General features: G+C 40.0%; 1 protein-coding gene and 1 non-coding gene across 7 annotated transcripts in view; one reads left to right on the forward strand and one right to left on the reverse strand.

Annotated features, from left to right (window-relative positions):
• Positions 1-13,487, forward strand: part of PTGER3 (prostaglandin E receptor 3) — a 189,284-nt gene that overhangs the window by 111,011 nt on the left and 64,786 nt on the right.
• Positions 10,057-10,160, reverse strand: LOC127493792 (U6 spliceosomal RNA). Its single transcript, XR_007924336.3, has one exon. It is a non-coding gene; the product is annotated as a U6 spliceosomal RNA (small nuclear RNA).

A 13,487-nucleotide genomic window follows, 5' to 3' on the forward strand; every position in this document is an offset into this window, starting at 1 on the left:
ACACTCTTGTTTATGGCATCAGTAAACACCGTAGGCTTTTGTTATGAATTGTCAAGGCTATGGAAGCCTTTTGTGTTCACCGATTCTGATCATATTTAGACAAGGTCATAATCAAAGTGGAAGTTCTCTCCTCCCTTCAGAGAAAGGTACCTCCTTCTTTGATGACCTGTTCTTTCCACTGTGATCTCACTCGCACAGATCTTTGATTTAGGTTTTATTTTTTTTTATTTATTTATTTATTTTTTTTTGCCAGAGTATCTTGGCTTTCCATGCCCTGAAATACTCTCATGGGCTTTTCAGCCAGATCTGAATGCCTTAAGGGCTGATTCTCAGGCCAGAGTGCTGTTTAGGACATCTGCCATTCTATGAGTCTGCTGTGTATCTCGCTTCCCATGTTAGATCATTCTCTCCCTTTTTTATTCTATCAGTTAGTACTTTCAGACACTAGTCATATAAATTTTCAAAGTACAACTTCTGGATTATAGCGGCTCCCCCCCCCCATAACCACCCTCCCACCCACAACCATCCCATCTCCCACTCCCTCTCCCATCCCATTCTTCATCAAGATTCATTTTCAATATCTTTATATACAGAAGATCAATTTAGTATATACTAAGTGAAGATTTTAACAGACTGCACCCACAGAGACACACAAAGTATAGATCAGTGTTTGAATAGTAGTTTTGCTGTTAGTTCACATAGTACAACACATTAAGGACAGAGATCTTAAATGGGGAGCAAGTGCACAGTGACTCCCATTGTTGATTCAACAATTGACACTCTTATTTATGAAGTCAGTAATCACACGAGGCTCTTGTCATGAGCTGCCAATGGAAGCCTCTTGAGTTCACCAAGTCTAATCTTATTTAGACAAGGCCATAGTCAAAGTGGAAGTTCTCTCCTCCCTTCAGAGAAATGTATCTCCTTCTTTGATGGCCTGTTCTTCTGCTGGGATCTCACTCACAGAGATCTTTCATTTAGGTCTTTTGGTTGTGGTTTGTTTTTTTTTTTGCCAGAGTATCTTGGCTTTCCATGCCCTGAAATACTCTCATGGGCTTTTCAGCCAGATCTGAATGCCTTAAGGGCTGATTCTCAGGCCAGAGTGCTGTTTAGGACATCTGCCATTCTATGAGTCTGCTGTGTATCCTGCTTCCCGTGTTGGATCTTTCTCTCCTTCTTAATTCTATCAGTAAGTATTAGCAGACACTAGTCTTGTTTATGAGATCCCTTTGGCACTTAATCCTATCATTATGATCAAATGTGAATTTAAACTGATCTCTTTGACTAGTGAGATGGCATTGGTACATGCCACCTTGATGGGATTGAATTGGAATCCCCTGGCACATTTCTAACTCTACAATTAGGGGTAAAGAAATTATGGGATATGTACTCTATAGAATACTATACAGTAGGAAAAAATGAAATCCAGTCATTTGCAACAAAACGGAGGAATCTGGAAAACATCATGCTGAATGAAATAAGCCAGACCCAAAGGGACAAATATCATATTTTCTCCCTGATCGGTGACAACTGAGCACCTAAAGGGAAACTGTTGAAGTGAAATGGACACTATGAGAAACAATGACTTGATCAGCCTTAGTCCTGACTGTCGAGGAACAACTTACTGCTTTATTCCTTTTAGTATTTTTTTGTTCTACTTAATGGTAGAGCAACTCAGTAATTTTTATTATAACTGGAAGACAATACTTCATAGAAAGTTTAATATTAATTTGGCCATATAGGTCTATTGGCCAGGAAAGGTCAGAAGACCCCAAGCATCAACAGTAAACCTCTTGAGGCATTGCTGTTTTGAGGATTTTTCTTTTTAAATGGACTTGAACATATTTTAGTAATCTATAGCTGTATCTACATAGCCTCACCAAAATATGAGAATGCAAATTTTTGTAAAAATATTTTTCTTATCCAACATTAGGTCATATCAAGTTGTTATCAATTGGTTGTTCCATGATTCAGAGTCCTTGGAAGACATATTGATTAAGCATATTAAAGCCACTTTTTCTGTATTTCATATGCATGGACATACACCCAGTAGGCAGAGATGCAGTCTGAATTTGAGAGCAATGTTTTTGTAGTGTCATACATGTCCCACACTTCTAAAGGAGAGCAAAATCTCTCATCTGTTTCTCTTAAAAAACTGCAGACTTGAAGGACAGCTTTAAGAGTAAGGAACCATACAGGGGTGTTTCAGTGCAATTTCTTAGATCTGCCCTTGTGTTTCACTATTACACACTTCTCTGAGTTATATGGGGTTATGTTTAGTTTTTTAGCTGAGAACAATATAAGACATATTGTGTAGTAAGACATCAGATTTAATAGCAATAAAATTAAGTAAAGACTGGGAAATAAAAATGTAGTTGATAGTGTCTGCAATGCTTAACAACTTTGAAATAAAATGGCACATGGGGCCATTCACACTTTTACATTCTTATCCTATTATGCTTTTCCCATCCTGTTTTTCACTATGCTCCCACCCACCCTGTTAAGCAGCTATACTGTTTACCATTCTCTGAACACATCATGAAGTTTTACACTCCCATGTTCTTTTTGTACTATTTAATCGGCCTGGAATGTTTTGTCCAAACTTCTCTGCATGGTAAGCGAGACTCAGACTCTATCTTCCTTTTAAAGAGTGTTCTCTTTTGAGGATACTTCCCAGATTTCCTGACCTTTTTTGAACCTGTCCCATTTTATCTCTCAGCTAGCTATTCTAAGTTGATGATTCTCTTTATATATACTCTCCCAGCAACTTTGGCTTATCTTTATAGAGTGTGGAATACTGTATAGGCAGTGGGGATAACCACATTAACAAATATTCTTTAGGAGACTTCACTTCTCTTTAGTTCATTCTGGGTACTCCATTCTATTCATGTGTGTGTGTATGTGTGTGTGTGTTTAGACATATATATTAATAAATACATGAAACCTGTGAATTTAATATTAGCTCAGCCATTAGCAAACTGTACAACTTATAAAGTTATTTGAGGGTTTGCAATGTGACATATGAGTGAAGCCAACACCTATAATACAGGCATCCCATGTGGTTTCTGATTCACGTCCTAGCTGCTCCATTTCTGACCCAGCTCCCTGTTAATGGCCTGGTAAATGCAGTGGGAGATGACCCAATTACTTGGGCCCCCACCACCCATTTGGGAGACCTGGTGAAGCTCCTGGCTCCTGTTTTCAGTCTGGCTCAGTGCTGGCCTATGCAGCCATAGGGGAATGAACCAGTGGATTGAACATCTCTCTCTCTCTCTCTCTCTCTCTCTCTCTGTTTGTGTCTTCCCCTCCCTCTAACTCACATTTTAAAATAAATAAATACATTTTTAGAAATAATGAAGTTATTTGAACTGTCAGAATTTCATGTTCTATACCTGTAAAAGTACCTCAAAGAGCTAAAGTAGAAAGTAAATTGATAGAGGCCGGTGCAGTGGTGCACTAGGCTAATCCTCCGCCTGCGGTGCTGGCATCCCATATGGGCACCGGGTTCCAGTCCCGTTTGCTCCTCTTCCAATCCAGCTCTCTGCTGTGGCCCAGGAAGGCAGTGGAGGATGGCCCAAGTGCTTGGCCCCTGCACCCCCATGGGAGACCAGGAGGAGACACCTGGCTCCTGGCTTCGGATCAGCGCAGCTCTGGCCGTTGCGGCCATTTGGGGGGTGAACCATAGGATGCAAGACCTCTCTCTCTGTCTCTCTCTCTCACTGTCTCTAACTCTATCTGTCAAATAAATAAATAAAAAAAGAAAGTAAATTGATAAAGTAGAGCACTTTGTATTTAGAATGAAGTATATTCTTGCAGTGTAATATTACTGAAAACAAAAACAAAACCTGTTTTTTTAAAAAAATTTTGTTTGTTTACTAGACAGACAGAGCTCCGCCTGGATGGTTTTGGGTTTTCTATGGCCCCTTTCCTTGGCTTGCCATAGATAAGCACCTTCTGATTTACCCAGTGCCTCTGTATCCTCAGTGTCTATCTCTGTGTCCAAATTCCCTTTCTTGAATGACACCACTAAGATCAGATTAAGGCCCACCCGAAAGACCTGATTTAACTTTAGTTATTTATTTTTATTTTTTTAAAGATTTCTTTATTTTTTTTACTTGAGAGTCAGAGTTACACAGAAAGGAAAGGCAGAGAGAGAGAGAGGTCTTCCATCTGTTGGTTCACTCCCCAATTGGCCACAACAGCTAGAACTGCGCTGATCAAAAGCCAAGAGCCAGGATCTTCTTCTGTGTCTCCCATGTGAGTGCAGGGGCCCAAGGACTTGGCCCATCTTCTATTGCTTTCCCAGGTCATAGCAAAGAGCTGAATCGGAAGTGGAGCAGCTGGGACTAGAACCTGAGCCCATATGGGATGCCAGCCTTTCAGGCCAGGGCGTTAACCCGCTGCACCACAGTGCCAGCCCCAAGTTATCTCTTAAAATGTTGAGTTTAGGCTACATATGAAGGGTTAAAAAGTTGGTAGAATATGAAGATGGAAATATTGCATTATAAAAGGTTTTGTACTGGGGTAGGCTAAACAAAAGTAACAAACATAGCTCAAATGTAATAGCATAAAACAATGAGAATTTATTTCTCTCTCAGGAAACAACAGTTCAGGGTGGGAGTTGCAGGTCCACTGGGAACTCTCTTCCACACAATGATTCAAAGATCAGACTCCTAGGAGGCCTATGTGGTCAAGCCTGGTCTCTATATCTCAACCAGTAAGTGGCTCACCTCACTTCTGTCCTGCCACTGCAGAGAACTGGTCTCATGTTCTCACCTGGTTGCTACATTGTGGAGATTATAATATCCTATGAAAGGTTGCCTGGGAGACCCCTTCCTAGCTATAATTCTACTGCTATGGAGGGCTACAGGTCATTTTGTACATCATAGTCTTATAAGTCATCCTAAGGAATCTGAGTTTTCATAAGGATTTGTGGGGTGATATTAGAAGCAGAAATATAATATTACAGGGGCTGTTTTGGTAATTTTGGCAAGGGCTTTGAATTAAGACAATGCCGATAAAGAATGGATAAGATTGCAGGACTGGCACTGTGGCATAGTGGGTAAAGAATGGATAAGATGAGATAGATTCTAGAGCTATTTTAGATATAGACACATCGTTACTCTTGAATGATCTCTTTTTCTTCTTTTTTTTTAAAGATTTACTTATTTATTTGAAAGTCAGAGTCAGAGTTACACAGAGAAAGAAGGAGAGGCAGAGAGAGAGAGAGAGAGAGAGAGAGAGAGAGAGAGAGGTCTTCCATCCATTGGTTCCCTCTCCAGATGGCCGCAATGGCTGGAGCTGCGCCAATCTGAAGCCAGGAGCCAGGAGCTTCTTCTGGGTCTCTCATGTGGGTGCAGGAGCCCAAGGACTTGGGCCATCTTCTGCTTTCCCAGGCCATAGCAGAGAGCTGGATTGGAAGCAGAGCAGCTGGGACTCAAACCGGTGCCCATGTGGGCTGCCAGCACTGCAGGCAGCGGCTTTACTCGCTATGTCACAGCGCCAGCCCCAAGACTGATTTCCTAAAGAAATATTTATTTTATTTGAAAGAGGTATGCAAGTTGGGGAAGGGAGACAGAGACAGAGAAAATGAGAGAGATCTAACTGCCAGTTCATTCCCCAAATGGCTGCAATGGCTAGGATGGGGTCAGATGGAAGCCAGGAGCCAGGAGATTTTCCAGGTCTCCCACATGAGTGCAGGAGCCCAAGCACTTGGGCCATCTTCTGCTACCTTCCCAGGTGCATTACTAGGGAGCTAGATTGGAAGTGATACAGCTGGGATATGACTGGTACCCATATTGGATGCTGGCACTGCGGACGGCGGCTTTATGCTCTATGCCACAGTGTCGGCCCCATCTCTACTTCTTAAACTGTTTTTGCCTTTAATATGCTTTTTCCTAACCAAAGATTTGATTCTTTTTCTCAAATATACTTCACTTTAGAAGCAAGATACGTTGGTGGGCCCATTTCTCTCCTTTTCTCTCTAAAATATGAAACACATGTAACTTTAATGATATTTTGTAGAAGATCATTCTGTTTTGATTTCACGATCAAAATGTACCTTGAAGAGCCAAGAAAGCTGGGAGTTGCTGGGGTAGAGAAGGTCAGTTTGAGGAAGTAATCATTTCGACAGCTGACATTGTGGTTTGTAATAAACTTGACCGACTGGTTCTTGTGGAAATTTTACTGTTTCTGTTGTTATGACTGCTTCTGCCAGGAAAAAAGATCTGGAGAATGTTTTAGAAAGCATGCTTTTCATAATTCAAATGATAAATCACCTTATGTAACGATCCCATTTATTTATGTCTTCACAGTGGTGTTGGCGAATTCCCTGGACAGTAATGTTCCAGGTGGCCTGTATTCACGTATTCACATATCTGTGGAGACACCTAATTTTCTTCACAGTTGATCCATGAAAATTTTTACCATTCAACATTTCAAAAATCACATTGGTGATGGGCCCCTTTTGCTGTTTCCCTTTGGGACCTAATCAGAGAGAAACTGAGTTTCCCAAGTGCAGAGTTAATGGGAAATTGTAGAGTCAGAGGATGTAGAAGATTAAACGAAGCTCAATTTTGCCAAACTAAGCTTCCTCAGCAGAAGTAGCTGAATTCCTGACACAGAGCCAGCCCCTTTGAGGGATGTGTTTTATCTATGCTGCAATGTCTTCATGATGATATGTATTACTCACTATAGACTCAGAGATCCATGGCTGTGGAACACAGAAAGAACTGTAGCCCAGCAGGCTGATTTGGCTTGGCCAAAGTTGTTGACTGAGATCATCTTACCTTACAGATGTTTAGTGTGTGTTCTAGTGTGTCCTTTTTTTCCAGAAAACTGAGAGCTTCGTTTTCTTATTTTCTTACAAGCTAAGTAAGTAAGATTATGCTTTAAGTCATTGTGACAATCAGAGTTGAATCACACCCGTGATAATGCAGCGTTGCTGTATAATAGTAGGCAAATTGAACGCTTCTGTGTCCCAGTTTTCTCTTCTGTGCAGAAAGGGGCTAATGACACGTGGCTTACACAAAAAGTAAATAAGAATGTATGTAGAGAGATTAGCATAAAGCTGACACTTAGTAGTTTTCAATACATGGAGCTATTGTGAGAAAAAAAAGAGATCTTTAAGATTTTATTCTCAGTAACTGTAGCAATTCTATTCTTTTACGTAGCCATGTGACTTCCGTACTTAGAGCATACTTCAACTTTGCTGGTAACTCCCACCAAAAGACTGCCGCATCTATTTCCAATGGCAAGCAATGTTGCCGCCGTTTTGGGAGAATATGGCTAAGAATAAAAAGTAATTGCTTCCCTAATATCTGAGTTTCAAAAAATTCCCATCATCCTCTCTGAAGTCTTATTTGTAAGGATACTTAAGTGTGAGTGAGTCTAGTAATAAAACTATGTGATCATAAGGGCTATTACTCCTTATGCTTGCTAAAGGAATAAATTGTTGCCTACGGATGAGTGACATAAAGAGTCTTCTGCTTCTCAAGTAATCATTCTCTCCCTTCATGTCCCCAGTACTGATTTATCGGGCATGTGCTGTGTGCTGGGCCCAGACAAATAAAAATAAATCTGAGATCATCTCTGTCCTGCCCAAAACTCTGACATTGTTTAGTGATGTCCATTTGTGGAAACTACTGCGAATATATAAATTTATTTCAGCAAATATAAGGGAAAAGTCACTTTATAAATCACAGTGTTATGTGGGGAAAAGTTAATAGAAGAAGGCATTATCATTCTTTCTGATAGTGTCAGGGATAGGGCAGATACAATTAAATAAAATCCAGGGTAACCAGTGAGAGAAGGCACAGCAAGGAATAAATAACAGGCTATGATAACTCGGGGGAGATAGTTTATTTCTGTCTTGAGTAATCTATTAAGCTTTATAGAAGCAAGGGAAACTGATACAGGTTTGGCAAGTGATAATAACTTCAGTCACTCTTCCATCAAGCATTTGTTGAACCATGACTAAATACCATTGTAGTAACTATCTGAGATATAGACACGATAGAGCTTTGTCTTTCAGGAGCTAATACTCAAGTCATGGAAGAGACAGAAATATATAATCAAATAATTATAGCAGATTTATAATATTAATAGATTATATGATACTAATATAAAAGAATATAAGACAACATAGTTATTGAGGGAGTCCTTGACTATGCCTTAAGTATATAGTCATTTGTGTGTGTGTTGTGTGTGTGTGCACACGTGCACATATATGTGTAGGAGGGAGAGCTGGAAAAGCTTTCTGGAGGGGGCCTTTGAGCTAAGTCTTGAAGAGAGTAGACTTTAGCAAGCTACTTGGGGTACTGGAAGCATAGGTGCATTCAAGGTGAAGGAGAAAGCAAGGCGTATTTCCTCAGGAAACTCCAGTGTCTGAGTACAGTATAAGGAGAATGTGGAGTGAGATATGGGAATGGCAATGGCAATGAGGGCACCAATCACGGGTTAGATGTGGAGAAGAGGCTAAAACTCAGGTAAGGACCAGATCACAGACTTTGTATAAAGCCATGGAGAATCAGTGAGACGGCAGTGATGGGCTCCATAGCTAAGCCTCATGCTTGGTGAGTTGGGCCAATGCACTGCAGTCTACTTTATCCATGCCCCTTTCTCAGCTGCCACTTCTTCCCGCTCCCACCCTGCTGTGTTATGAATATGTGCTCCAGAATGTAAGGGCTGTGAAGCCATTCTGTTAGTATTGTTCAAAATACTTGGGAAACATAAAATAACACTTAGTTCTCCCTTTTTTTTTAACAGTAATAACACATTTAAATTGTATTGCAAGACTATAAGAGTTTACAAAGATTTTTTTATTTATATTTATTTAATAAATATAAATTTCCAAAGTACAGTTTATGGATTACAATGGCTTCCCCCCCATAACTTCCCTCCCACTCGCACCCCTCCCCTCTCCTGCTCCCTCTCCCCTTCCATTCACATCGATTCGTTTTCAATTCTCTTTATATAAGGAAGATCAATTTAGTATATATTAAGTAAAGATTTCAACAGTTTGTACCCACACCGACAAAGAAAGTGTAAAATACTGTTTGAGTACTAGTTACAGCATTAAATCACAATGTACAGCACATTAAGCACAGAGATCCTACATGAGGAGTAAGTGCACAGTGACTCCTGTTGTTGATTTAACAATTGACACTCTTGTAATCCCCCTAGGCTCTTGTCATGGGTTGCAAGGCTATGGAAGCCTTTTGTGTTCACCGATTCTGATCTTATTTAGACAAGGTCATAGTCAAAGTGGAAGTTCTCTCCTCCCTTCAGAGAAAGGTACCTCCTTCTTTGATGGCCTGTTCTTTCCACTGGGATCTCACTCACAGAGATCTTTCATTTAGGGTTTTTTTTTTTTTTTTTTTTTTTTTTTGCCAGAGTGTCTTGGCTTTCCATGCCTGAAATACTTTCATGGGCTTTTTAGCCAGATCTGAATGCCTTAAGGGCTGATTCTGAGGCCAGAGTGCTGTTTAGGACATCTGCCCTTCTATGAGTCTGCTGTGTATCTCACTTCCCATGTTGGATCGTTCTCTCCTTCTTAATTCTATCAGTTAGTATTAGCAGACAGTAGTCTTGTTTATGAGATCCCTTTTGCACTTAATCCTATCATTATGATCAATTATGAACTGAAATTGATCACTTGGACTAGTGAGATGGCATTGTTACTTGCCACCTTGATGGGATTGAATTGGAATCTCCTGGCACGTTTCTAACTCTACCATTTGGGGCAAATCAGATTGAGCATGTCCCAAATTGTACATCTCCTCCCTCTTTTATTCCCACTCTTATATTTATTTAACAGAGATCACTTTTCAGTTAAATTTAAACACCTAAGAATAATTGTGTGTTAATGCAAAGATTTAAAGACTATAAAATTTCATCCAGTGGTTCCAAATTTTTTTTGAAATATATGAAAATATTTTCTATAAATATTAGACAAATGATAATGTGTGAATTCTCAAATTTTAGAGGAGCAAATCTATACTTAAATATTTCTCTCTCTCTTTTTTGAGATTTACAAAGATTTATTAGAGTCAAAGAAAAAATATGGAATGCTTCACAAATATGTGTGTCATCCTTGCACAGGGGCCATGCTAATCTTTTCTGTTTTGTTCCAATTTAGTATGTGCTGCCGAAGCGAACACAAACATTTCTTTTTAATTATCTAACTGCAACTTTCAGGTTTACTAGGAAAAGGTCGTTTAAAACTCTGTAACATGACTGTGTACACTTTTAAATTTGGGGGGAAAATATTTAGAGCTTAATTTTTGAACTATTGAAAATAAAAGTGGTACCAGCACTGTGGCACAGCCGGTTAAGCAGCCATCTGCAATGCTGGCATCCCATGTGGGCACTGGTTCGAGTCCCGGCTTCTTTGCTTCTGATCCAGCTCCCTGATAATGCACCTGGGAAAGCAGTGGAAGATGGCTCAAATCCTTGGGTCCCTGCAACCACGCTGGGGACAAGGAAGAAGCTCCTAGCCATGGCTTCTCCTGGCCCAGCCCTGGCTGTTTTGGCCATTTTGGGGGTGAACCAGCAGATGGAAGATTTCTTTTTCTCCATCTCTCCCCTCAGATTTTCAAATAAATAAATATTTTTTTTAAAAAAAAAGGAAAGAAAAGCAAGGCACAGAAATTAGTTTGCAGTCAGATATGATGGCAAAGCCAACAAAGTTCTTAAAAACAATCAAGAGTTGTATCAAACAGAACACAGAGACTGAAAACTCAAGTTTTCTTCTTCCTTCATTCCTGGAAGTAATTCCAGAAGGTTATACCCTGCAGCCCTTCCGTTTCTCATTGTTATTTTCACACTGTACACAGATCTCACACTGCATTGTACTCTATACATTTTGAAGGATCTGTAGCATATTTTTTCTGGCAAATGGCCATTAACCTCTTCAACCCCTGAATGTAATTACGTTGAGTTTCTCCATTTAAAACATGTGTGACATGCTTGGAAAAAATCTTTTCCCTGCCAGGTCTAGGCCTGAATCCCAACCATAGTGACAGCCACACACCAAGGCACATTCCCCGTGGCCGTCTGGAGCGTCATTTGCCTTCACATACTCTCTCTGCAACATGAATTTAATAATATCTGATGTTGATTCTTTAACATCAGCAGGAAGATTCCTCTTCTTTTTAGCTTTCTAAAAGTGGTCTGAGTTAGGACTTGGTCTATTTTTGAGCAGCATGTTTAGTTCACCCTGTACACTGCATTTCAGGGATTAGTTAGTTCTTTACTGTGAGCCTCTTCATTGAATGCAAATATTGAAATTTAGGTTTGGAAATCAAGAGATTTAGGGGCCAGTGTTGTGGCAAGAGTAGATTAAGCTGTCAACTGTGACTCAGTGTCCATATCAAAGTGCTGATTTGAGTCCCAGCTGCTCTGCTTCTGATCCAGCTCCCTGCTAATGTGCCCAGGAAAGCAGTAAAAGATGGTCCAAGACCTTGAGCCCCTCACCCACGTGGGAACCTGGATGGAGTTCCAATCTTCTTGGTTTCAACCTGGCCCAGCCTGGGCTGTTGTGGCCTTTTGGGGAGTGAACCATATGATGGGAAATTCATTCATTCATAGTCTCTTTCTCTCTCTTTCAGTCCCTCTCTCTCATTATCTCTCCCCCATTTCTCCCTCTCTCCATCACTCTGCATTTCAAATAAAATGAAATGAATATTTGAAAAAAAGAAAATCAAGAGTTATAAACTTGGGCAACTAGGATAGAAACTTTTTTTTGAACAGATAACAGATCAATTTTTTGAGCAAGAGTTCAGGAAATGTTTCCTCCATCTTGAGTGCAAATAATTAAATTCCTTGTTCTGGAACATTAAAATATTTGCACAAATTTCACATTCATATTTAATTTACTAATCTCCCCCAGTGGTAAAAGTATTCCTGCAAAAGCTTTCTTTTCCCTCTTTCCCTCCTATAGTTTTTAAGGAACAAATAAAGAACTGGGAATAAAAATCACAGGTATAGGTATTGTTTATTTCTCCATTAGTTGCCAGTAACCTAAAAGGCAACAGAGATCGGAGTCCTTCATAGGGAACTTCTGGAAATTTGATAGGTGATTATTTTTCCACCTGTTTCCCAATTCACCACCCTTGTGTAAACACCTCTCAGAGAGAACTGGTTTACGGTGAAAGCAATGTCATTTTGTACAGAGTCCTGTGTGTCACAAAGTATTTGATTAACCAGAGTAGCCAAAGATTAATTTAATTATTTGGTCAATATTTTACTAGGATTTTCACTTATTACTAACCCCCCCCAAACTTTTTTTTTTGACAGGCAGAGTGGACAGTGAGAGAGAGACAGAGAGAAAGGTCTTCCTTTGCCGTTGGTTCACCCTCCAATGGCCACCGCGGCCAGCGCGTTGCGGCCGGCGCACCACGCTGATCTGAAGCCAGGAGCCAGGTGCTTATCCTGGTCTCCCATGGGGTGCAGGACCCAAGCACTTGGGCCATCCTCCACTGCACTCCCTGACCACAGCAGAGAGCTGGCCTGGAAGAGGGGCAACCGGGACAGAATCCAGCACCCTGACCGGGACTAGAACCCGGTGTGCTGGCGCCGCAAGGCGGAGGATTAGCCTAGTGAGCCACGGCGCCGGCTGGACTAACTCTTTTGTTTTTATTGTAATTAGTTTAATTTCCTATCCTCTTCATTTATGCAGCTGATGTTTTACACAAAGTACTTAAATCATAAGATCAACTGCAAATGTTGGTTCAAACGTTAAGTCACATTTTATCATAAACCTGCACCTTGCCTCATCTTGTTAAGATTTTTGGATTGGGAAAAAAAAAAAAACACCATCAGATAAACAGCTGTTAATTAAAATTAACTTCACTAATTTGCTTTGGACTAATTTTTTAAAAACCCACACTGAGATGTTACAGTAGAATCGTAGACAAGAACTACACAGTTTTTAAAGCTTGAAGATAAATGAGGAAAATCCCTTTGAGAGTGGATGACCGATGAAACCTGAAGAATCAAATCACAGCTGTATCTATTAGTCTTTATTGCTACTATATTTCATAGCTTCAGAGCTTCAGCTGCCATTAAAAATGCCAAAGTCATAGTCTTTCTGTAGAATTTTACATGCAAGCCAATTTACAAAGCTCTGATTTGCAGCTCAGTTCTGAAAAAAAAAAAAAAATGTGGTCTAGGGGACTTTCTCAGTTCAAACCAACTTGTAGGAATTTGATTAAGTTAAATCTTAGATTGGGGTTCCCTAGTACCTAGTTGTGATGTATGTTGAAAAGAAAATCACAAAATACAGTTCTGTAAATTCTTAGGATGAAATAAGAGGTTAGTGAAGCAGTATGAATTTCTAGAATTTTCTACTAAGTGGCTGTTTTTGAATTATAATTATTAGAAGTGCATGCCAATTGCAACAAGGCAAACAGTATAGAGGCAATGAAAGAAAATAGTTTTTCCTGCTCCCAATTCTTTCCTTCTGGAGGACAGCAAGTATCTTGTAT

Source organism: Oryctolagus cuniculus, chromosome 7, assembly GCF_051225735.1.
Source record: "Oryctolagus cuniculus isolate XC-2025 breed Fujian yellow rabbit chromosome 7, ASM5122573v1, whole genome shotgun sequence".
NCBI classification, from domain to species: domain Eukaryota; kingdom Metazoa; phylum Chordata; class Mammalia; order Lagomorpha; family Leporidae; genus Oryctolagus; species Oryctolagus cuniculus.